This window comes from Henckelia pumila, chromosome 1 (genome assembly GCF_033568475.1).
Source record: "Henckelia pumila isolate YLH828 chromosome 1, ASM3356847v2, whole genome shotgun sequence".
NCBI lineage: Eukaryota > Viridiplantae > Streptophyta > Magnoliopsida > Lamiales > Gesneriaceae > Henckelia > Henckelia pumila.
In genome coordinates this window covers 2,855,841-2,882,413 of record NC_133120.1, presented here as the reverse complement: position 1 = coordinate 2,882,413, position 26,573 = coordinate 2,855,841, and positions in this window count along the sequence as shown.

Sequence of the window (26,573 nt, the reverse complement as noted above, 5' to 3'; positions counted from 1 at the left end):
TCATGAAACACATCTTATAGTCACTGTATATTCTAAACTGTTCCTAGTCGATTGAGCCGTCCGATAATAAGGATAAGGATCGCTCGAGTTTGAGACTAGCATTTGCGATGCAGAGTACCACGTTTCATTGGTAAGGAACATAGAGATGTTCGAATCATGCAAATGGATATTCATACGATGAATGATCGAACTACCCTATCCGGACTTTCCAAGTGGTTATCACTTATCGAGTGGATAAAGTCCGCGGCTTTGGTTGTACACCATTAGTCCTTACTACTTGAAACATCATTGAGACTCTATATGCTAGTACTGTGCTTTGACTCGTTTACCGACTCAATTGGGGTCATCGGGTGTCGGGATTGGGTACAGTTACAACACATATAGGAGTCGATGCTTTGTTGTCAAGGATTCACCACATACTTGCGAGTGTGGATATCCTATGCGATCTGAGGAGATATTAGTGTGATGAATCTCTGGCCAGAGTACATGATGTGTTTTAAGAAATGGTTTCTTAGTAGCACATGCGATGTCACTATTTGATCTTCAAGATGTATTGCATAGTTATCAAATCTAGAACGACTCTCGATTTACCAATGGTTGTTGATTCGATCGGGATATATGGATGAAGGGACCGTACTGTACGCTAACCAAAATCTATTGGTTCTTGTAGGCACTATCAGTGATACCTAGGGAATCATGGGGCGATGTTGCTAGGCGCTCTTACCATGATTCGATGGGCAAGTCGGAAATTGTTGTTCCGAGTCACAAGGAGTTGTGAGCCCACGGCTAGCTGTATCCCTGAACCATTGAGGGTCACACAGAGTAATGGATTTTTAATCCCCGTTGAGATAGTTAAATTTAAAGAGTTAAATTTAATGAACAAAGAAGTTGGACTTCTTATTTAAGAGTAGAGGAGTAAGATTTCCTAAAATGACATAGGGATGGGCATTTTTGGAAATCACTGAATTCGGAATCAGAAAAATTTATCTTGACTTTAAAAGGTGCAGAAATGGCTTCTGTGCACATTGGTGAAATCGGTTTATCAATCGGAGTCATGATGAATTTTATATTAATTTCTGAACATGCGGGCTTTGCTTGTCGGGCTTGAACTTATGACTAATGGGCCCTAAGCTGTTAGCGGCCTACATTATAAATAAGTTATTGCAGTACAAAAATTAAATAACAACAGGTCACAATTTTCGAAAAAACCCTATTTTTCTCTCTAACAGTGGTCGCCCCTCCCCTCTGCTCAGGAAATATCCAGCCTGTGAATTTTGAATTACAGTCTGGTTTAACGGATCAAATTCGTTAATTCTCTTCACAGAAACTTCTGATAGATTTTCTAGTGCAATCTATCAGAGGGATTAAATCTCTGTTCGTGGACCTGATTGAAGAACAGTTCGTCCATCAGTTCCTGGGAGATACAACAAGAGCAGAGCAATCTGTTGGTGTCCATAATCTTGATACGAGATTGAAGGTAAAAATTTATAAATGTTATTTAATTTTTACACACACAATTTAATCTTAAAGTTTTGATACCCATTATGGAATCGTTCCATATAAAATTTTTAAACTTCCGCTGCACCGGGTATCAATTCTGATTGATCTGATCGCCGTTCTCCAACAGTGGTATCAAAGCCAGGTTGCTCAGATCAAGCGATTAAATTAATCGATTGTACAAAAATTTTTAAGCCTCGGTTTTTGAAACAAAATAAATATTTTAAAAATAAAAAAAATTTCGGGCAAAACCCGGGCAGCGATTGGATCGCTTCCCGGGGGGGAAGCGATGGTCGCTGCCCCGGGCAGCGACGTGATCGCTGCCCAGGGCAGCGATCGTCGCTGCCCTAGGGGCAGCCGGGCTGCCCGGGAGTGTCCCGGGCGGCCCGCGAAAAATTAATTTTTAATTTTTAAAATTAAAATTTTAATATGTTAAAATTCTATTTTTGGTCCGATCGAAAATTGTTTTTGATTGGTCCACGAGGCATCGGATCGAATTGTTCGAGTCCGAAATTTTTAAAATTGATTTTTGGATAAATTTGAATTTTTGGAAAATTTAAATACTTTATCCGTTAAATTGAATTTTGAAATTAATTATTTTTGGTACAATTGATGATAAGATATGATCTTATGGAAATATTGAGTAAAATATGATTTTATGTATAAAATTGGATTTTATAGATAAAATATGATTTTATTTGATAAAAAGATAAAATATGATTTTGTATGTAAAATAAGATTTTATATAAAGAATATGATTTTATCCTTTTAAATTTAAATTGACATTGCATGTTATCCAATAAATTAATTTTGAATTAAATGTTATTGGATAAGGATGATCGATTGTCATGACCAATTTTGTAGGTGTATGTTAGGAATTTACATTTGTTTTTATTGTTGTTGGATTTATTAATGGGCCTGGTTTATGGCCCAATATGAATTGTCATATGTAATAAAAGTGGGCTTGGTTTATGGCTTGTTCCCTCCCCTTAAAAATATATCCCCTACTTGTCATTGTTATTTATTGTAAATACATTAGATTTAGTGGGAGATGAAGATATGGAGGTGGGCCCAGCAGACAATAAAGACAGAAAAAATGTAAATTGGAAGCTCAATGTAATAGGATTGCATTGCATACTGCATATTACCTAGGATTGGACTAAGACTCGTGATTGACAACCACGGGTCGATTAGAAATGGAATCGATCATCCTATATAATATGTGATATTATTGTTGTATGCATGTTTTAGACAAAATTGTGTGAATCCGACAAGCATACAAAATTTTAAAATTATGAGACAAATTTTCAAAATTAAAATCCCTCATTTTAAATATGATTTAAAATTGATATCAAGATAAATAAAGGAAATTTAAAATTGTTTAAATGTTCCTACCTTCCATCAACGATCAATGTATGAGATGCTACCCGCGGATACGGTCCGGCTCATATTATTGGGGGGGCTCGTTCGTCGGAAAGCTGTACATTGGATCGACACATGTTGTAAGTTGGGTGGAACTCCCATGGGATCGGCTCATATTATTGGGGGATCCACATGGCAACCGTCCATCACAACTTAATATTGATGGGTCATCTTGACATGTCACAATAAACCGCGTCATATTATTGGGCCCTTATTGGACATGAGGTAAAAACGTGGAGGTTGCTTTGGAAGCAATTGGGCTCTACCTTTTGAAAATTATGGTTGGCTGATATTATTCGGGACCATAGTTTGTCAATTGGACTCCATGTTCTCACTAAGGAAAACAGTTTCCCGTTTTCACTAGAGGGTAGTGAAATCGTTAAAATAGTGGGAGTGAGATTCATAAAATAAATTTCGCCCATTTTATGTCTTAGTAAATTAATTAAACAATCACTGATATTTGTCTGTTTCTTTTCAGTATTTCATAAAGATGAATTCGCGTAATCCACTTTTCTCGATCCTCGAACAAAATAAACTGACTGGCGCAAACTATACGGAATGATTCCGTAAGTTGAAGATTGTCTTGACTTCGGAGAAGATGCTCTACGTGTTAGAAAAATCTCCTCCGAAGGAAGCACCAGCTGATGTAAGTCCGGAAGAGTTGGCCAAACTTGATACATGGTGGGACCATGATATCAAGGCTAAATGCTATATGCAAGCCTCGATGTCTGATGAACTCCAGAGGCGATTTGAGGATACCGTGAATGCTGCTGACATTCACGTACAACTCAAGGAACTTTTTGGGGCTCAACCGAGAGCTGAAAGGTTCGCTACTGTGAAAGAGCTAATGACGTGTCGCATGCGTGAAGGGACTTCGGTCCGTGATCATGGGGTACGAGTGATTTGGCTCATACAGAAGTTGGTAACCCTTGATTTGGTGTTGGAGCATGAACTCAACGTGGACTTACTACTTCTATCTCTTCCTTCTTCGTTTGACGGATTTGTGGTGAATTTCAATATGAACAAGATAGAGGCCTCCCTTGAAGAGATGGTCAATATGCTTGTGACATATGAATCCACTTTAAAGAAGGATAAACCGGCTTTCTTGGTGGGCTCCTCTTCTTCTACTAAGAAGGGGCCAAGTACAAAGGGTAAGAAACATTCTGCCCCACCCAAGAAAATCGAACCCGAGAAGAAGTACAAGACAAAGGCTTCAAACATGGAAAAGTCCAAGGATGTTTGCCATTACTGCAAGAAGCCCGGTCATTGGAAACGTAACTGCAAGGAATATCTAGAGTAGTTGCGAACTGCGAAGGGTATGTTCTATATTGAAATAAATGTTTCACTTAATACTACTTCTTGGGTATTGGATACCGGATGTGGATCTCACATTTGCAATGATTTGCAGGTGATGACAAGAAGTCGCAGGCTTAGAATGGGTGAAACCCAGCTGAGGCTCGGAAATGGTTCCAGAGTTGAAGCTAAAGCTGTGGGAGATATTTATTTAATTTTGCAGAACGGTTTTAAGTTACTTTTGAGAGATGTTTTATTTGTTCCAGATTTGATTAAAAACATTATTTCTGTTTCTATGATTGATAGAGATGGTTATTCTTGCAATTTTGTGAATGGGATTTGCAATATTTACAAGAATGAATGTTTGATTGGAAATGGACAACTTGAAAACGATCTATATAACTTAAAATTAAAAGACGTTCCAATAATTATGTTGATAAACCGGCAACAACAAACAAAAGGAAAATCGATAGTCAAAACCCGGCAAACCTTTGGCACGCTAGGCTAGGTCATATTTCCTCAAGGAGGATGAACAAGCTAGTGGGAGAGGGCATGTTTGATATGTCTGATATTAACTCTCTACCTACTTGTGAATCCTGCCTGAAAGGAAAAATGACTAAATCTCCTTTTAAGGGGAAACCTGAGCGTAGCCAAAATCTGTTGGATTTGATCCATACAGACGTTTGTGGGCCATTTAGAATTGGTACTCAATATGGCCACACCTACTTCATTACCTTTACTGATGATTATTCTAGGTATGGGTATTTATATTTAATGAAATATAAGTCTGAAGCATTTGAAAAGTTCAAAGAATTCAAGGCTGAAGTAGAAAACAAGCTAGGTAAAAGTATTAAAGCACTTCGATCGGATCGAGGTGGAGAATACTTGAGTACCGAGTTTTTGGACTATCTGAAAGAGAATGGGATTCTCTCTCAGTGGACTCCTCCTATGACACCTCAGCTGAATGGTGTATCGGAGCGTCGTAATCGAACTTTGTTGGACATGGTTTGATCCATGATGAGCTTCACTGAGCTTCCACCTTCGTTTTGGGGCTATGCGCTTGAAACGGCGGTATTGTTGTTGAAAAACGTCCACACTAAAGCAGTGGACAAAACACCATACGAGTTATGGAATGGCAAAGCTCCTAAGTATTCGTACTTGAGGATTTGGGGATGTCCTGCTTACGTGAAGCAGACAGTGGGAGATAAGTTGGATAGTCGATCCACCTTATGTTATTTTGTAGGGTATCCAAAGAATTCAATCGGATATTATTTCTATCATCCTGCTGAAACAAAGGTGTTTGTTTCAAGGAATGCCACCTTCTTGGAGAAGGAGTTCTTATCGGATAAGAAAGGCGAGATGATGGAACTCGAAGAAATTTGAGAAGAACCCGAAATACAAAATAATGATCCTACACCTCAGGAACCATTGATGGACACGCCTATACCTAGAAGATCCGAGAGGACTTCTAGACCTCCTATTCGATATGGTCTTCTTCTTGAAGGGGATCAAGATGAACCCGATGTTGGATGTGATCCAAGAAACTTCAAGAAAGCAATTTCTGATGCGGATTCAAATTTATGGCTTGAAGCTATGCAGTCGGAAATAGATTCGATGCATACAAACCAAGTTTGGTCTTTAGTAGATCCTCCCGATGGAATTGTTCCAATAGGGTGTAAATGGATCTACAAGAGAAAGCTTGGGCCTGATGGTAAGGTATTGACCTACAAGGCGCGATTGGTGGCGAAAGGTTATACTCAAAGACAAGGAGTTGACTATGATGAAACCTTTTCACCAGTTGCAATGTTCAAGTCCATAAGAATCCTTATTGCCATAGCTGCTTGGTATGACTATGAGATATGGCAAATGGATGTGAAGACTGCTTTTCTTAATGGAGACATTAAGGAAGAAATCTATATGACGCAGCCTGAGGGTTACACATCCATGGGAAGCGAGCATAAGGTATGCAAGCTTCAGAGATCAATCTATGGTCTAAAACAAGCATCAAGAAGTTGGAACCAGAAATTTGATGAAACAATAAAGGATTTTGGTTTCATCAAGAACCCGGAGGAACCATGCGTGTACAAGAAAGTAGTTAAGGATGCTGTGACATTCTTAGTACTTTATGTTGATGACATCCTACTCATTGGGAATGATGTAAGGATGTTGCAGTCAACAAAGATATGGTTATCAGGTAGATTCTCGATGAAGGATTTGGGTGAGGCATCCTATATTCTAGGGATACAGATCTATAGAGATAGATCTAAGAGAATGATAGGACTCACTCAATCAACCTACATCGACACCATATTGAAACGGTTTCAATGGATGGGTCCAAGAGAGGACATCTACCTATGTGTCATGGAGTTTCTCTATCCAAGTCTATGTGTCCCAAGACTGATGAAGAGATAGAGAAAATGACACATGTACCATATGCGTCAGCCATAGGTAGTATCATGTATGGGATGATATCTACCAGACCGGATGTAGCATTTGCTCTGAGTGTCACGAGCAGATATCAAGCTAATCCCGGTCAAATGCATTGGAAAGCCGTGAAGGACATTCTTAAGTACTTACGAAGGACTAAGAATTTGTTCATGGTATATGGAGGAAGAGAACTAAAATTGGAAGGCTATACCGACTCTAGCTTCCAAAGTGACGTGGATGACTCGAAGTCAACCTCTGGATTTGTGTTCATGCTCAATGGCGGTGCTGTCTCTTGGAAGAGTTCCAAGCAGGACACCACAGCGGATTCAACCACTGAGGCAGAATACATTGCAGCATCAGCTGCTGCTAAAGAGGCCGTTTGGATGAAGAATTTCGTCCAAGAGTTGGGCGTTATTCCGGAAGTTGTTGGTCCAGTCCCGGTGTACTGTGACAACACGGGTGTCGTTGCTCAGGCAAAGGAACCAAGGTCTCATCAAAGATCCAAACACGTACTGAGGAAATACCACATCATCCGGGAGATTGTGGAAAGAGGAGACATCACTGTCGAAAGAGTGGCCTCTGCAGACAATATCGCTGATCCACTTACTAAGCCCTTGCCAGGACCATTATTTGACAAACATCGCGAAGCAATGGGTCTACGTAGTATGACTAGTTGGCTTTAGGGCAAGTGGGAGATTGAAAGAGTGGGTGCCCGGTGAGCCAACTTGTGGCTAAGGGCTTTGATGACTCTTTGTATAAACAATCTTTTGTTTAATATAATTTACACTTTTATTAATGGCAATAACTTTATCTTTCTTCATATTGTTATATTGTGATATACTATTATTGTTTTGATAAAGACCTTGAATATACTATAGTGTATGTAAGATGTGGTAGCACATGGGGATGGCTATCATGAAACACATCTTATAGTCACTGTATATTCTAAACTGTTCCTAGTCGATTGAGCCGTCCGATAATAAGGATAAGGATCGCTCGAGTTTGAGACTAGCATTTGCGATGCAGAGTACCACGTTTCATTGGTAAGGAACATAGAGATGTTCGAAGCATGCAAATGGATATTCATACGATGAATGATCGAACTACCCTATCCGAACTTTCCAAGTGGTTATCACTTATCGAGTGGATAAAGTCCGCGGTTTTGGTTGTACACCATTAGTCCTTACTACTTGAAACATCATTGAGACTCTATATGCTAGTACTATGCTTTGACTCGTTTACCGAATCTATTGGGGTCATCAGGTGTCGGGATTGGGTACAGTTACAACACATATAGGAGTCGATGCTTTGTTGTCAAGGATTCATCACATACTTGCGAGTGTGGATATCCTATGCGATCTGAGGAGATATTAGTGTGACGAATCTCTGGCCAGAGTACATGATGTGTTTTAAGAAATGGTTTCTTAGTAGCACATGCGATGTCACTATTTGATCTTCAAGATGTATTGCATAGTTATCGAATCTAGAACGACTCTCGATTTACCAATGGTTGTTGATTCGATCGGGATATATGGATGAAGGGACCGTACTGTATGCTAACCAAAATCTATTGGTTCTTGTAGGCACTATCAGTGATACCTAGGGAATCATGGGGCGATGTTGCTAGGCGCTCTTACCATGATTCGATGGGCAAGTCGGAAATTCTTGTTCCGAGTCACAAGAAGTTGTGAGCCCACGGCTAGCTGTATCCCTGAACCATTGAGGGTCACACAGAGTAATGGATTTTTAATCCCCGTTGAGATAGTTAAATTTAAAGAGTTAAATTTAATGAACAAAGAAGTTGTACTTCTTATTTAAGAGTAGAGGAGTAAGATTTCCTAAAATGACATAGGGATGGGCATTTTTGGAAATCACTGAATTCGGATTCAGAAAAATTTATCTTGACTTTAAAGGTGCAGAAATGGTTTCTGTGCACGTTGGTGAAATCGGTTTATCAATCGGAGTCATGATGAATTTTATATTAATTTCTGAACATGCGGGCTTTGCTTGTCGGGCTTGAACTTATGACTAATGGGCCCTAAGCTGTTAACGGCCTACATTATAAATAAGTTATTTCAGTACAGAAATTAAATAACAACAGGTCACAATTTTCGAAAAAACCCTATTTTTCTCTCTAACAGTGGCCGCCCCCCTCCCCTCTGCTCAGGAAAAATCCAGCCTGTGAATTTTGAATTACAGTCTGGTTTAACGGATCAAATTCGTTAATTCTCTTCGTAGAAACTTCTGATAGATTTTCTAGTGCAATCTATCAGAGGGATTAAATCTCTGTTCATGGACCTGATTGAAGAACAGTTCGTCCATCAGTTCCTGGGAGATACAACAAGAGCAAAGCAATCTGTTGTGTCCATAATCTCGATTCGAGATTGAAGGTAAAAATTTATAATTGTTATTTAATTTTTACACACACAATTTAATCGTAAAGTTTTGATACCCATTATGGAATCGTTCCATATAAAATTTTTAAACTTCCGCTGCACCGGGTATCAATTCTGATTGATCTGATCGCCGTTCTCCAACAGTAGTATCATTTGGCAGTGTAGAGCAGACTATAGGCGTGGACCTAGAATTGGTAGAGCTTGCTCTGTTTTGAGGTACGAAAGTACTGTTCGAGATATCCTGACTGAGTATGCATGTATTATGTGACTGCATGATTTATATGCCATGATATTATGCTGCATTCATTTGCATCTTGCTGTATCTCTTTCGAAATGTCTGTTAGTAGGGTTGTACCCTATCCTGTTAGTGGATGGACTTCCATCGATTTGGGTCCGGCGTATCCACGGTTATCTCGGTATGGGAGCCACCTCCTGAAGCGACGGCACAGCTTGCTACATACCAGGGCCCGGTCTGTCTCTGTTATCTGATCCTTGACCTCGAGTCTATAGGGAGTTCACTTTGCATGCATGTATACTCATACTCTCGTACTGAGCGCTTTATGCTCACGTCTCGTGCTCTGTATTTTCTGGACACCCTATTCCAGGGGGCAGGTTTGCGATTGGACGAGGAGGGTGGATCCAGGAGGGGCTAGTCAGTGGTTGGCCAGCTGGAGCTTCGTCTAGGTTTTATTACTGTTGTTTGGGTTTATACAGCTATTCGATTTGGTTGTATATTATTGGATAAATTAAAGATTCCTTTATTTGGGATTGTATATTTGTTTATGGATTCCGCAGTTTTATTCTGATATCTGTTTAATTAAGTTAATTGCATGCATAAGTTCTGTTTAGTAGGTGATCCGGGTAAGGGTCACTACATTTATGGTATCAGAGCATGCAAAGAATTCTTGGGATTTAGTCTCATCTTGAGGTATTTTTGTAGATGGCAAATCATGACGACCGGAGTTCTCATGGCAGTGTTGGTGGGCGTTGGGGTGATGCCGACCGGGAGCCTCGTCGAGAACGGCGTCATCGTCACCATGACGACGAGCGTTTCACTGTGCGTTGATTCTTAGCTATGGGTCCTAAGCCCTTAGTTGGAGGTGAGTCTCCGGAGGATGCGAAGAACTGGTTAGACCGCATGGAGATGACTTTTCAGACTTTCCAATGCACCGAGGAGCAGAAGGTGGAGACCCTTGGCTATCTTCTGGATGGGCGTGCGTGCAGGTGGTGGAGGTTTACTTCTGCACCTTTTGTTGCGGCGAGAGGAGTGGCCAACTGGGCCGAGTTCCGCACAGCTTTCCAAAAGCGGTATTTTCCTCCTGCACTCCGTCAGTCGAAGGCAGGCGAGCTACTGAGTCTGCGACAAGGAGCCATGTCTATCGATGAGTATCAGCAGAGGTTCTTTGATCTGCTATCCTATTGCCCCGAGATTGCTGATAGCTCAGAGATGAAGTATAATCTGTTCCTTCAGGGCCTTAACCCTGAGATCCATGACCGTGTGGCAGTTGGCGACGACATGTCCTACGAGGGTTTGGTGATCCGTTGTCACCAGGCGGAGGACAGCATTCGGCGGAACAGGTCTTTCCCTCAGTCGAGGCCTGCTAGTTCTTTGGGTCCCCGTGCCCAAACTTTCAAGAAGTCTGGATCTTCTTCTTCCTCTGGTTCTGGAGGTGTTGTCCGTTACGATAAGAAGGACAAGTGTGATCACTGTGGGAAGAACCATCCATCCGACAAGTGCCGTAGAGCTTCTGGAGCTTGTTTCCGTTGTGGAGAGACTGGTCATATCCGGAGGGATTATCCACTGTCTGGGGGAGGCGGTTCTGGATCTGGTTCAGGATCGGGTTCTTAGGCCACCGTACAGCAGAGGTCGCAGGGACAGTCTGCTGGGAGTTCTCATTTGAGGCCACGAGCTTCTGGCCAGGTGTTTGCCCTGAGACATGATCAGGCTGTGGAGGAGAATGAGAAAGTCATCGCAGGTACATTTCTGCTTTATGGTATACCTGCTCTTGTACTTATTGACACTGGTGCATCTCATTCCTTCATTTCTGCACATTTTGTTAAGAGGCATAAGTTACAATGCATTGCACTAGACGTAGTGATGTCTAATTCTACTCCGACAGGCCAATCTGCTTTGGCTAAGCGTCTAGTGATGGGTTGCCCTTTAGAGTTCGAAGGGAACATTTTGTTAGAAAATCTCATGGTCCTGGCGATGGACGACTTTGATTGCATTCTGGGAATAGATATGTTGACTACCTATCGAGCTTCAGTGAACTGCTATCAGAGATTAGTACGCTTTCATCCAGAGGGGAGTGAGAGTTGGTTTTTCTATGGTGAGGGAGCGCGACCCCCGATGCCTTTGGTATCAGCTTTGAGAGCCTGTCGAGCTCTAGAGTCTGGCGGAGAAGGCTACCTTATCTATGCAGTTGATTTGTCCGCTGAGAGCATTGGGATAGAGAGCATTCCTGTTGTGGATGAATTCCCAGATGTATATCCTGATGAGATTCCGAGTTTTCCTCCTGCTAGGAAAGTCGAGTTTGGCATAGAGTTGTTGTCGGGTACTTCGCTTATTTCTAGAGCACCGTATCGTCTGGCTCCGTCAGAGATGCGTGAGTTGAAGAATCAGCTACAGGATCTTTTGGACAAGGGGTACATTCGTCCTAGTGTATCTCCTTGGGGAGCTCCTATTCTCTTCGTGAAGAAGAAGGATGGGTCGATGCGGCTGTGCATTGACTATCGGCAGCTGAATCGAGTCACTGTGAAGAACAAGTATCCGTTGCCTCGTATTGATGACTTTTTTGATCAGCTGCAGGGCACGTCAGTTTACTCCAAGATTGACTTGAGATCTGGGTATCATCAGTTGAGAGTCCGTGATCAGGACGTAGCCAAGACTGCATTCTGTACTCGCTATGGGCATTATGAGTTCCTAGTGATGCCATTTGGTTTGACTAATGCGCCGGCTATATTCATGGATCTAATGAACCGTGTCTTCAGGGAGTATTTGGACAAGTTTGTCGTGGTCTTTATTGACGACATCTTGGTGTATTCACGTAATACGGAAGATCATGTTTCTCACTTGCGGTTGGTACTACAGACTCTTCGAGATGAGCAGTTGTACGCCAAGCTGAGCAAGTGTGAGTTCTGGATGGATAGAGTGGTCTTTCTTGGCCATATCATATCCAGGGAGGGGATTTCTGTTGATCCAAGCAAGATTGAAGCGGTACTTAATTGGTCGCGTTCGACGACAGTTGCTGAGATCCGTAGTTTTCTAGGTCTAGCGGGGTATTATCGTCGCTTCATTCTGAACTTCTCTCAGTTAGCTCGACCGTTGACGCAGCTTACCCGCAAGGGTGTGGATTTCGAGTGGTCCTCCGAGTGTGAGGAGAATTTCTGTAAGCTTCGACGGCGGTTGACTTCTGCGCCGGTGTTGGCATTACCGTCCGGATCTGGAGGGTATGTGGTATACCCGGATGCTTCTCTTCAGGGGTTAGGTTGTGTCCTGACTCAGAATGGGCATGTGATCGCATACGCTTCTAGACAGCTGAAGCTTCACGAGGACAACTACCCAGTCCATGATTTAGAATTGGCAGCCATTGTGTTCGCTTTGAAGATCTGGCGTCATTATCTGTATGGCGAGAAATTTGAGATCTTCACCGACCATAAGAGTCTCAAGTATTTGTTCACTCAGGCGGAGTTGAACATGAGACAGAGACGTTGGATGGACTTGCTTAAGGACTATGATTGCGAGATAAAGTACCACCCGGGAGCTGCTAATCTCACCGCTGATGCTTTGAGTCACAAGGTGCGATTATCCGCACTTCATACTTGTTCGATATCTAGTGCGATCAGTGACTGTTGTACTTCAGGTTATACCTTCAAGCATAAGAAAGGTATGCAGAGTATCCAAATGTTTGCGATATTATCTGAGCCAGCCTTGTATTCGCGGATCCGAGATGCTCAGATGTCTGATTCAAAGACCCAGCATTTAGCTCATCTAGCTAACGAGGGTAGCTCATCTGGATTTCATTATCAGTCAGATGGCTTTCTGTGTTTGTCTGGTAGGCTTGTGATTCCGCAGGATGAAGAGTTGCGAGAGGAGATTTTGTCTCAGGCACATCGCACAAAGTTGAGTATTCATCCTGGGAACAACAAGATGTACAAGGATCTCCGTACTCGTTTCTAGTGGAAGGGAATGAAACGCAGTGTTTATCAGTTTGTTTCGAGATGTTTGGTGTGTCAACAGGCCAAGGCAGAGCACCGACGACCTGGAGGATTGCTTCACAGTCTTCCTATTCTTGAATGGAAATGGGAGTTTATCACAATGGACTTTGTGACCTATTTGACGGTATTCCCGAGGAACTGTGATGCTATCTGGGTTGTGGTGGACCGACTCACCAAGTCAGCGCATTTCATTGCCTATAGCCGAGAGTTCTCTGTGGATTGCATGGCACGGATGTACATTCAGGAGATCGTTCGACTTCATGGAGTGCCTGTAAGCATTGTCAGTGATCGGGACCCCAAGTTTACTTCTAGATTCTGGGTAAGTGTTCAGCGTGCGATGGGTACTACTCTCAGTTTGAGTACTGCCTATCATCCGGAGACTGATGGTCAGTCAGAGCGCACTATCCGTACGTTAGAGGATATGCTTAGAGCGTGCGTCATGGATTTTGGTTCAGCCTGGCAGGATCATTTGCCGTTGATCGAGTTCGCTTACAACAATAGCTATCATACTAGTATTGGGATGGCACCTTTTGAGGCGTTGTACGGACGACGTTGTCGTACTCCACTCTTCTGGGAAGAAGTAGGGGAGAGACAGGCTGAGGGGCCGGAGTTTATCCAGCAGGCGATAGATATTGTTGATCAAATCAAGAAACGGATTAAGACTGCACAGGATCGTCAGGCCAGTTATGCTAATATCAAGCGTAGGCCCTTGCAGTTCAAGGTCGGGGAGAAAGTGTTTCTGAGAGTGTCACCTTTCCGCAAGATTCTCAGATTTGGCCTTAAGGGCAAGTTGTCTCCCAGATTTATCGGTCCGTTTGAGATCTTGGAAAGCATTGGCGATTTGTCTTATCGACTAGCTTTGCCACCGCAACTATCCAGTATTCACGATGTGTTCCACGTATCTCTATTGCGACGGTATGTGGCGGATGAATATCATATTCTGCAGCAGTCTGAGGTTCAGGTAGACAAGGATTTGACTTATGTTGAGAAACCTCTTCGTATCGTGGATTATAAGGATAAGGTTTTACGGAACAAAGTCATTCCTTTGGTTTTAGTTCAGTGGCAGCGCCGAGACACTGAGGAAGCTACTTGGGAGCTTGAGGACAGGATGCGTAAAGACCATCCTGAGTTGTTTTGATTTCATTCTTTAAGTTGTATTCAGTTGCAAACTCTGTAAACGTTTGATTTGAATAAAGAATGTTTAGATTTCTGTATTTGCATTCGGTACTTAAGATCTGATTTCGAGGACGAAATATCTTAAGTGGGGGAGAATGTAGTAGCCCGTAACCAAAATCAGTAATTAAGGAATTAATCATAATTACTTGGGTAGAGTTCGGAAGCTCCGAAGGTGAGATCGGAAGCTCCGATCAGGATCGGAAGCTCCAATCGATATTACGTCAGGCATGACGTGTGGCAAGATCGGAAGCTCCGATCAGGACCGGAAGCTCCGATCACCCCTATCCGAAGTCAACAAGTGATATTTTGACACGTGGCAGATCAGGATCTTCGGAAGCTCCGATGGCAGGATCGGACGTTCCGATCGAGGTTCGGACGTTCCGATCAAGGATCGGAAGTTCCGATCATTGTCTATAAATAGAAGGTCGAGGCTTCACTTTCATTTGCCAATTCCGAGTTCTCCTTTCCATTCTAGTCCTTTTGGAGCTGTTCTAATCTTCTTAGGCTTGGTCCAGAGGTCAGAAAGGCGTTCGGTAATCGTAGCGGAGTTGTGCCCAAGTTCTGGAGGCATCGACATCAAAGGGCTAACGACGGACGAAGGTATAGCTTTTTCTTCCTATAAATATTTAGGAGTATGCAATAGCTTAGTTAAGGCTTTTAGAGCACTTTAATGATAGTAGTATCATTTGGCAGTGTAGAGCAGACTATAGGCGTGGACCTAGAATTGGTAGAGCTTGCTCTGTTTTGAGGTACGAAAGTACTGTTCGAGATATCCTGACTGAGTATGCATGTATTATGTGACTGCATGATTTATATGCCATGATATTATGCTGCATTCATTTGCATCTTGCTGTATCTCTTTCGAGTTGTCTGTTAGTAGGGTTGTACCCTATCCTGTTAGTGGATGGACTTCCATCGATTTGGGTCCGGCGTATCCACGGTTATCTCGGTATGGGAGCCACCTCCTGAAGTAACGGCACAGCGTGCTACATACCAGGGCCCGGTCTGTCTCTGTTATCTGATCCTTGACCTCGAGTCTATAGGGAGTTCACTTTGCATGCATGTTTACTCATACTCTCGTACTGAGCGCTTTATGCTCACGTCTCGTGCTCTGTATTTTCTGGACACCTTATTCCATGGGGCAGGTTTGCGATTGGACGAGGAGGGTGGATCCAGGAGGGACTAGTCAGTGGTTGGCCGGCTGGAGCTTCGTCTAGGTTTTATTACTGTTGTTTGGGTTTATATAGCTATTCGATTTGGTTGTATATTATTGGATAAATTACAGATTCCTTTATTTGGGATTGTATATTTGTTTATGGATTCCGCAGTTTTATTCTGATATCTGTTTAATTAAGTTAATTGCATGCATAAGTTCTGTTTAGTAGGTGATCTGGGTAAGGGTCACTACAAGATCAATCAACTCAAAATCAACTCAAGAACATCATTCCATCCTCAACAAGAATGATTCAAACCGTTCTCATTTCTTCGTCGGTTCGAAGGCAAAGTTCTTGAGTTGTTCATTATCAATACAATTATGAAATTGAATAATCAAATGGTTACAACATCCTAACATCTTCAAGAATAGTTCAGTTCAATAATCGGCTAGCAAAACAGCGTCAAATCTCAAGTTCGGCGAGTAACGATTGAAAATCGGTAACCGACGAAATATCGAAACCAATATTTATTGCATACACTTCATAACCAATTTCTAGTCAACATAACATCATATACATCCTCATATCAGAAGTATAAAGTCGAGATACATGCTGTGAGAATTCATTCAAATGCATACGACGTTAAATAACCAATTCGACGTCGATACGGGAAGATATAAACTGTCAAACATCCAAATTTATACGCAACGTCTGATTTTTCCAATAATCTGATTTTGAAACAGCATGGAAACATCAAAATACTTACACAAGATTGAAGCCCTTGTCTCAAGGATTCCAGAACATTTTTTGGAATTAAAATCGGACGAGCGGATCAAAAGATACGGCAGTTTGAAATAATCAAACTCAAAAGAAATATGAAGAACTCGGCTCCCGTGTTTCGTTTTTCTGAATTCCTTCTCATTTGCGCACGTATCCATCTGATATACATGTAATAAAATAGGATATGTATTGCATAATTTGCAATCTAGTCCATAAAAACTTCATAAATTGCAATTTAGTCATCGGCCCTTATTTTCATTCAATTTCAATCCAAAATAATTTAAGAATATTAGAATTTAAATCAAAACTCTAAATATTCCAAAATTAAATATACTCGGATTAAAATTAACTAAATTCGGATTAAATAAATTAATCCCGGCCGTTTGCATTCTAGTCCTCGAAACTTCAATATTATCAAATCAGTCTCTGATCGGGTTTCACCTTTAAATAACTCATATTAATTCCCGAAACTTGGAATTTAATCTAAAATTCCATAAATATTCAAATCGAATATTTATTCATTTAATTTAAGAAATCTCGGAATTTCATTCTCAAAATCCACAAATTCTCAAATTAAATCCTTTCGGCTCAGAAATTAAATCTATAATCTCTTTACCTTCTCAAATCAATATTAGCCCATAATATGGAATTTAATTCTCAAATCCCATAATTATTAATTTAATATTTCTGGGCCTTACACAAACTATTGATCAAATACTTTGTTTGCAGAAAAACTCAAGAATGTCTATCCAAAAGACTTGTCTGGCTATTAATTTTGATGAAGTTCATTCTATCCAGAATGCGGAAATTTCAGCCAAGTTCAACATGATTGAAGCTTCAGGACTTCGCAAATTACTTAGCTCTGGATCAACGGTCAACTATGATCTGGTCAAGGAATTCTTTGAATCCGCTCAACTGCATCATGGAAGCATCATATGTATCATCAGAGGACGGAAGATCGAGTTCAATCAACATTTCTTAAGCGACATTTTCAACTTGCCCACAACTGGTTTGATGAAATGTGCAGACTTACCTGACGGAAATGCAACTCACTGGGCAGCTCAATTCACACTTGATGGCTCACCCATTAATGTCAATGGCCTCAAACAAAGCTTGAAACCAGCATACCGACTATTGGCTAACATAGTCACAAAAACTCTTTTAGCCAAGGCTGGCTCCTACGACAAGATCACTCTCGAAAAGCTTCAGTACATGGCCTCTTTTGCCTCCCAGTTGAACTTCAACTGGACTTCGATTCTTTACTCTACTTTATGTGAAATGATTAGAGGCAAAGGACAATTGGAAGGTTTTGCACTACAGATATGTTATCTACTTGCAGCCCTAGATGTTGACTCCTCAGACTATGAAGTCCTTCATGCAGCCAAATGGTTAAATGCAGTCACAATCCCTCTGTTCTTAAACAAGAATCAGGTGACTTCTGACCAGCTCAGAACTATCAAACGAGAAATTGGGGCAGAGCAACAAACTACCAAATGCACTGCAGCTACCCAAGTCAAGCGTGCTCGACCGATCAGACAACCTATTCAAGTGGACTCTAATCTGGAGGATGAGGTTAGTGACAATGCTCCCTTAGTTCAAGTATTCGCTCACCCCTCTCCATCCCAAAAGACAAAAATGGCTCCCAAGTTATCTCACCCGAAACCAAAGAGGATCAAGTTGCTATCTACAGTTCACACCCCAACGTCTCAACTGACCACAGCAACCACTGAAGTCTCAACTTCCGAAACACTATCTACTCACCCAATCCAAATTCCCCAAATAACTTCCGAACCAACTTACAGCACCATTGTTACCACATTACCCATTTCTCTGCCCTCACCGACTTCATCAGTTGGTATTGCTGCCATCATCAGTCAACAAATCTTGATAACACAAGAGTTGGTTGTAAAGACCCAGGTTCCTCCACCAAAAGGAATCACTATCCAGGAACCATCATTCTTTGTACTGACCACAAATTCAACCGACCCTCAGGGAAAAGGCAAAGCACCTCTCATCCCATTTCAAAAATCCCAATAGGTAGGGAAAATGGAGGTTCTTATAATTATTTTTAACATTCTCCGGGCTGTGCGTTCAAACTACAGGAATTTGATGAATGGGTAAACTATCGTCTGAACGCTTCATATTCTCAGATCTTGCTTGAGAATAAATTGGAGTACCTTTCCAAATTGGAAGAGAAGATGTTCATTCTCACTGCCACATCAAATCTTGAAACAGCACTCGGCAGATATAATTTGGTGGACATTCAGCTCCGTGATAGTCCCGCCCGACATATTCTTACCAACAGAGAAGAGAACTATCAGCCGATGAGCAAAACTTCCAAAGATGACACTGAATTCATCTTACGTCTTAAGCAGTCAGTTGATGTCACTGACACTTTTTTACGAGAATATCGGCTCAAATACTCCATCTCACTACCGGACGACGAATACATCCAGGCGTATAACAACGAAGTTCTGGCCATGATCCCTCTTCAAGATTCTCATGATAACTCGGAAACATCTGACTTCGTATTTTCAACAGAGGAACAGGAATTTATTGCGGCACAAGACGAATGTCCCTTGACATATTTTCCGTTTGCTTCCTCATCAGCCGCTGGACCTAAGTCAAGTGCTGATCTCATCACAGACACTCAAATGACTGACCCGATCACAACAGTGTACTGGTGATAATCTTCGTGAGTTCCCTCTCACATCAGTCTCAGATGTTATGCAATCAATTTTTGATGATGAACAACCAACATCTCCTCTTCTGGAGATCCATTCTGAAGACTCGCCTCAACCGACGACTGACGGCTCGCAGCCCTCCAGTCCAACTCACCAAACAGATCAGGTGATTGGAATCGATGTCTGTTCATCGATCGAGACCACCATAGTCTCGCCTCCAAAAGAACAAACTGCCACATGTGCTTCAATTTCAGTTCCTGACTCCGAACCAGCGAATTATTCTTTGGAACGCATTGTAGAAGATCTTCGCGAGACCACACAGCGACTCAGCAACCGCATACAAGGACAAGACGCTGGCATTGACAACACAAGATCAGTGATTATGTCTCATCTTAACAGTTTGTCTTCTGAACTCGGAAGATGCGTCACTGAACTGGCAAACTACAAAGAACGCAATCTTTGGGCTATGGGTACTATTGCCGAACAAGTCTCTCAAACTATTCGCCGTACAAATGAGCATACTTCAACGCAAATCTCAGTTCTTCAGGCTGATTTAACCGCTCATATTGACTCCCGTATTGACACTTTTCAAACCACTGTCGGTGCTCAACTAGGAGAGATCATCTCTCATCTCACCCGTAGTGATGTCAAAAAGGGGAAAGTATCCAGAAAATCAGTTGACACCTCTTCACAGACAATGCAAAGGAAGTAAGGTATATTTTATGTACATGTTATTTACTTAACGCAATGTAGGTGTAATAGATTTTCACTACTACTTATCAATGATTGCTTGTAACATTAATTGTTCAATGCAATTCATCTTCGCAATGAATTCATTTCGTCTATTATCTTCTTTAAATGATTTTTGGGGCCTAGGTTTTGTCATCACCAAAAAGGGGAAAATTGTTGAATCCTGACTTTTGGTGATAACAAAACAATACTTTGTTGTTTAGTCGGCCGCCAGTTATTTGTATAAGCAGCTACGTCAACCGAACAAAGATATATCTACCGACGATAGCCAAAGCATGCAAAGCAGCTACGTCAACCGAACAAAGACATATCTACCGACGTCAGCTAAAGCTTATTAACCAATGAAAGATGCAAAACAGTTGTATGTCAAACATATCTACCGACTGAGATATCTACCGAACTTCAAATACAAAAAGCTATACGCTACAATTCAAAGTTACAGTTTCCCAGATCTCGGAAAGTGACAAGACAACTGAAAATCAAAAGGAAGAAGCATTTAAGGATTTGTCTGATAAAGTGAGAAAGCCTTAAATAGCATTTAATGTGAGCGACACATTGAATAGACAATTAAAGGCGCTCCCAGTACGAAATATTCAGAAAGCTTTATCAGCAGGGAAATCCTACCGTTGGAAAAAGAAGAAAGACGTTGAAGACAAAGGCTATATATATCAAAGCCTCTCTAGACAAAAGAAGAGACAGAACACAATACAACAACGCTTATTGAGAATCTGTCTATCTGAGCTCTCGAACCCATCTTGAATACTCAACCGCTCAAAGTGAAAACCCTTAGCTTTAAACAGCCTTATCCGATCTTCGAAGAGATCCTTTTCAAGGGTTGCTCAAATCCAAATATCGTTTGAAAGACGCTACCTGATATAAGGATTTGAGAAGTCTTAAGTCCTCGAGAGACTAAGACAATCATCATCACCATCTGAAGAAAAGTTTGATAAGAGCTTTAAATCTTATCACTGTGAATCTAGGAGTTCCATATTAGGCGTTGGATAAGTCCTAACTTGGATCGGGTGTATTTCAAGATGTTGTAATAACCAAAGTCTTCTAGTGAATCCTTGCGAGGTGGAAGAAGGGGTGACGTAGGAGATTGAGCTCCGAACATCCAAGAAACATATCTGTGTCTACTTACGTTATTGCATTGCATCATTCCATGGATATCATCTAGCATGCTGAGAGCTATTTCCGCACTAATCATAGTTGCTCTTATATTTCTAGCAGGCTAAAAGAAAACCGGTCGAGTGAACTAACATTTACTCAACCATATTGCATTAGATTTTAAAGACTATCAATATATTGTGTATTCACCCCCCCCCCCCCCTCTACACACTATATCGATCCCCAACACATCATATTTGATCAAGTGTAGGATCACTTTGTGCAAAGCTTATCGAGTTGTAAACATTTTAATAGATCAATTTAGTGAACTATAAAACACTATTGTTGTAACAAGAATCAGTCAATGGTCGAGTTCTTGAGATTGAGTCTAGGAATTCTGAGATAGGTAGTTGTGTAAGCTCTAGTCTTGGATCGGGCTGTTGCAAAGTGTTGTAATAGTCAAAGTCACATAGAGTAAATCCTTTCGAGGTGGAATAAGTAGTGATGTAGGATATTTAGTTCCGAACATCCATAACAAACACTTGTGTTCTTACTTTCCAATTTTACTCACATTTCAGTCAAGCACACTCACTCACTCTCAAATTCAGTCTATTCATTTGATTATAGTTATAATCTGTTAGTTAGGATCATTCCGCACATAATATTTGTTAGTCAATTAATATCGACATACGATAAGAAAGCATTTCAGTTGACCAGTCTCAACTGAACTTAGTCTAGAAGTTTTAGAGGTCAACTGCTACAGTATATTTAGTTTGGGAGGTTCACATATTCGACCCCAAAACCGATCCTAACAGAAGTTGCTGCAACTACTTCCCCTGGAGAATCCCTAATAATTGCCCCTATAGAATAGCACCCAAGTCATCAAAGCCTGTATCCATATCCAGTCTATATTTCCCATGCCACCCAACGAGAACTCAGACTCGGGTCATTACATGACATCTGTTGAATCTGATTTGCAAGAATGAATTCTCTAATAAGTGGCTAAACCCAATTAAATTAAATAGGCTTAGAAAACATAGTTTTGTCATTCTTCCTTCTACAATTCTCTCCCCACACCGCCCAAGACATAGCACAAAAAAATCCCAAATCCTCCAATGACAAACAAAGAGATACACCAAATAATAAATCCAAGAAAGAACCCCCATGATGGAGGCGGATAATATTCCAAAATATACTCACCTTCCAAAAATGTCGAGAAAAATTTCAAAAAAAAAAAAACAGAGCATGAAAAGTTGAATCCGAAGGAGAGTTGCTAAATATACACACACATAAGACTGGAACGTTATGAGAAGCCAGGTTCAAACCCGTGGGGATGAAATTAGAAGCAGCTTTCTAAAAGAATTTTTACTTTGGGTGTTAATTTGAGGTTTCTAGATTTTGTTTCACCGAGATTGCATTGAGAACGAAGCTTGATGAGGGGGGTGGATGAAGCAATCCTAGCTCAAGAAGATAGCATGTCTTCACTGAGTAAATACAATTTTTTTCGCACTTCCAAAAATGTGAGTCGCCCCCCCCCCCCCCCCATCTTTCTAAGATTGAGAGGTATAGAAAATCCTAAGGAAGCACTTCCTCATCACACAGCCCATCCGACCGAATAAACTCCGCCACTTCTGGTTACTATTCTCAGAAATCACTAAATTGCATGCTGAACTTAAACCTGTCATCCAAGAATCTTTGAATGCTAAAATATTTGTAATGCCCCAAAATTATCTTAATGGACTTTATTTGAGATAATAAGAGATTTTAGAAGTCGAGGGCCGATTCGATTTGGATCAGGGACTAAAATGAAATTTTTGGAATTTTCAGGGACTAAAATGCAATAAATGGATTTATTAGATATTTAAGCATGTAATTGGATTTCTTTTCACTCCCATCCCTTCTCCTCCATCGCCTCTCACCATTGAAGATGCCCCATTTCAAATCCAAGCTTTGGGATTTCCATTTTAGCTCGATCCGTCCGTTGGAATTTGATCTGAAGTTGATATCTACGATCACAGCGACGAGTGATCCGTTTGGAAGTAAGTATATCTTAATTCTAAGAAGTTTGAAATTTTGGACGTTGTTAGAATTGATTTATATTCGGAGAGGATGATTATGAGATAGCTGTGATAGTATATTTAAGACGGTTCGAAGAATTAACGACGATTGGAATTGATATGATTTTTGTTGTGAAATTTCAAAAATGGAGCTTTTAGATTTGAAGGATTTGAATTGTTTTGATGATATTGAGATGATTATGAGTATATTGGATTGTTGAATTGCTGTCTGCGTTTTTGGTTTGATCAGTTTATAGCCGTTATGCCGTCAGTTTGAGTTTAGGATATCGTTTTGATATTTGATCGTATCGAGTTTGGTTGAGTTTTTGATGTCGATATTGATCCTTATGACTTCTTCTGATAGATTGAATTGAATTCAACAGAGTTGCGAGATAGCAGCTTTGGTCAGTTTGGAAGATTGAAGTCGGTACAGTATCGATTTTCTTATTTATCGATCGAAGAAGTTTGATTGAGTTTTGATTGAATTTGTTAGGATATTGATTTTTATCCTTATTATTGATTTTCAGATTGAAGTACCTTCGAAGCGAATAAGGTAAAAGATGACTTAGACTTGAATGGAACGATTAACTCGAATCCGACTTGATTCGAGTGTTCCGAAGAAATTCACATACTTGCATGATTGAATGCTTATTTGACATCATGATTGAATGCTTATTTGAAATCATGATTGAATGTTTATTTGAATTGATGATTGAAAATATGATTGAATGCATGAGATGACATATGCATTCATATTGAGCCGAATGATTTATTCAATTTGAATTAGATGATCTAGGGATTGTAGTCGAGTGGCTTGGTAAGTGATTTACTACCTTGTCGAGTAGCTCACTATAATGCTCTGGAGTCTAGAGGATTAAAATATACCTCGTCCACCTCGAAAAGGGAGTTCGGTGTGATTGTTGGATATTTTAACCTCGGGATCCCAAACCGAAGAAAGAAAGAAAGAAAGAAGAATTTCATTTGATTATCTGAGTTTGATAATCCAGAAGTTTTAAAGACATGCATATCATTTCAATTCAGTACTTGGATGAATTACTTGATTTGATCTTGATGTGATAGATATTTGGAAGTTGATACATGTCATGAAATGATGTGTTTATTTGATATGCATGATAGTCTCTTTTACTGGGAATTGTATTCTCACCGGATTATCCGGCTGTTGTCTTTGTTTGTATGTGTACTTGGCAACAGGTGGGGCAGGATCGAGTCAGAGACGGCAGGGATAGAACGAGAATGAAGATTAGAAGTGAGACTTCAGAATAGAATTGGAAATGCATGCCAATCTAGTTATGTTTTGAAATCATGTTAGAATTCGAATTTGTTGTATTTTATTTTGAGTATTGAATATTAGAACCGATTTCGATTGATGATTATTGATTATCAAAGATAGTTTATTGATTGCATGTTACTAGATTCGGAATCGAGCAGGATAGAATTATGAAGTATGATTTGATTATGGATTAATGCATGAAGTTGAGCTATGCATGTTGAATGATTTATGGATTGGAGTTTGAAGCATTTCCCTGTTTCTGTTAATTTTTCTGTTGCCCAGGGTGCGCTCGATCCTATGAAATGCTGGGATCGAGCGCAGCCCCTGTAAAATTGGAGGCAGTGACTTTGTTCAATTGGTGCGCTCGATCCTGTCTTTTTGCCGGATCGAGCGCGGCACTTTTATTTTTCTCGGCAGAGAGTTCAGGAATATGGTGCGCTCGATCCTGGCTTTTTTCCGGATCGAGCACAGTACTGTTCACAAGAAAAATAAATTTTTTTTTAATTCATTTGATGTCTTATCTTTTGGACTTTGAATAGTTCTCGATAGGATTAACTCTTGATTAGATGATTAGAATCGGGGTCTCACATTAAGTGATATCAGAGCGATAAGATTCTTGGACTGAATTTAGAATTGAGCGGTGTAGATTGAGTCCGCTTGAACTTAATTTCTCGCATGTGATTGATTAATTCTATGAGTCCGCTTGAACTTAATTTCTCGCATGTGATTGATTAATTCTATGATTGAAGAATATGTCAGCATGCTTTATGATTGAGAATTAATTGAATTACTTGGATATGTGATTTAAATTTTAAAGCATGAATTAATTGAGATACGAACTGTTTCGGGTTACTGGTTGCATTGAATACTCTAGAGATCGAATGAGTATGTCGAGTTGAGATTGTTGGACACCAGATAGATGTAATTGAGATGTTGTGTCCTAATCCACTTGAATCAGATTTTCTATTCGGAAAGTTTTGAACTGGATTCAATTAGCAGCAAACCCGATTGTACAGAATTGTTCTGTGACTGAACTGATGGATGTCACTCCGACACTGATGGAATCATTACTGATGAAATTTCAGTCATTTAGCCCTTCAACTCTGAGGAGTTCTGAGAATGAGTTTGGGTGTGAAAGCTGATTAGAAGAGATCGATCAGTTGTTTGATTCATTAAACTACACCGACGAACGATGGATTCAGTTAGTTGGTTACCAACTGCAGGTATTGCGAAAAGTTGGTGGATATAGAAGAAGAAAGCCTTAGAGAAACAAGGTTTGATCATTTCGAAGAATTTGTTTAAATCTGAATTTCTGCGACAGGATGTGGTATTTGCTCTTATAGAAGATTCACAGACTCTAACTGCTCCTGACGATGATGAAGCAGGTAACTGTTCGATTTTGGTCTTTCGACTCTTATACTATTAGATATTGATGCAACTTTTCTTCTTGTGGAGAAGTTAGAATGATGTTTCCTCTACTTTTGAGTATCTGAATTAGTTGCGGTGAGTTTAATTCGAATTTCTGAACTTTGTTTCGATGAGAGTTGATTGTACTGAACAGTACTATACTTCGATTATCAGATTTTGATTATATTATCGATGTAGTGTATTAACCGAGTACAGGGCAACCGAAGTTGATTTCAGATTGTTGCCAGATTCGGATCCGAGATGATAGACGAGTGGATTTTTCCTCCGGTAAGAATGCCTGAGTTAAGAATTCCTTTCTTATTAATTGTCAATTACCGTTTGTTACAAAAAGGTGCGGAGGAATGTTTGAGGTATGCATATGATGTCTTCAATTAGCCGTGTTGGTTGATTTAATAGAGTTGTTGAGTTTGCTGATGTTGCTCTAGTTGAGATTCCAGATTTACCTCCGAGTCAAGAGGATGAGTTCAGCATTAATTTTTGATCAGACATCATCGACAGATAATCTGTAGGGAAGAGGTTTTAGAGATTGAATTCGGAATGAGGTACGACCGATTTGAATTTTAATCGTATAGATTGAATTGGAATTGCTTCTGCAATGTTTATGAGTCCTTTGAACCGAATATTTCAGAGATTTATAGATGAGTTCTTGAGTATTCTTATCGATGAATCTCTTATCCTTCGAAGAGCCGTATTGATCTTTCAGATTATTTAAGAATTGTTCGCAGATTTTCTTGTCGATCAATTATGCTATTCTTTTGGCATCCGAATCTTGTGAGACCGAGTTGTATTTTTCCTCGATCTTTTATCTAGGAAGATGGAATTTTATTGAATACCTCGATACTAGAGCTGTTATGAATTGATCTGGATCGATGTCCTTATCTGAATTTGAAAAT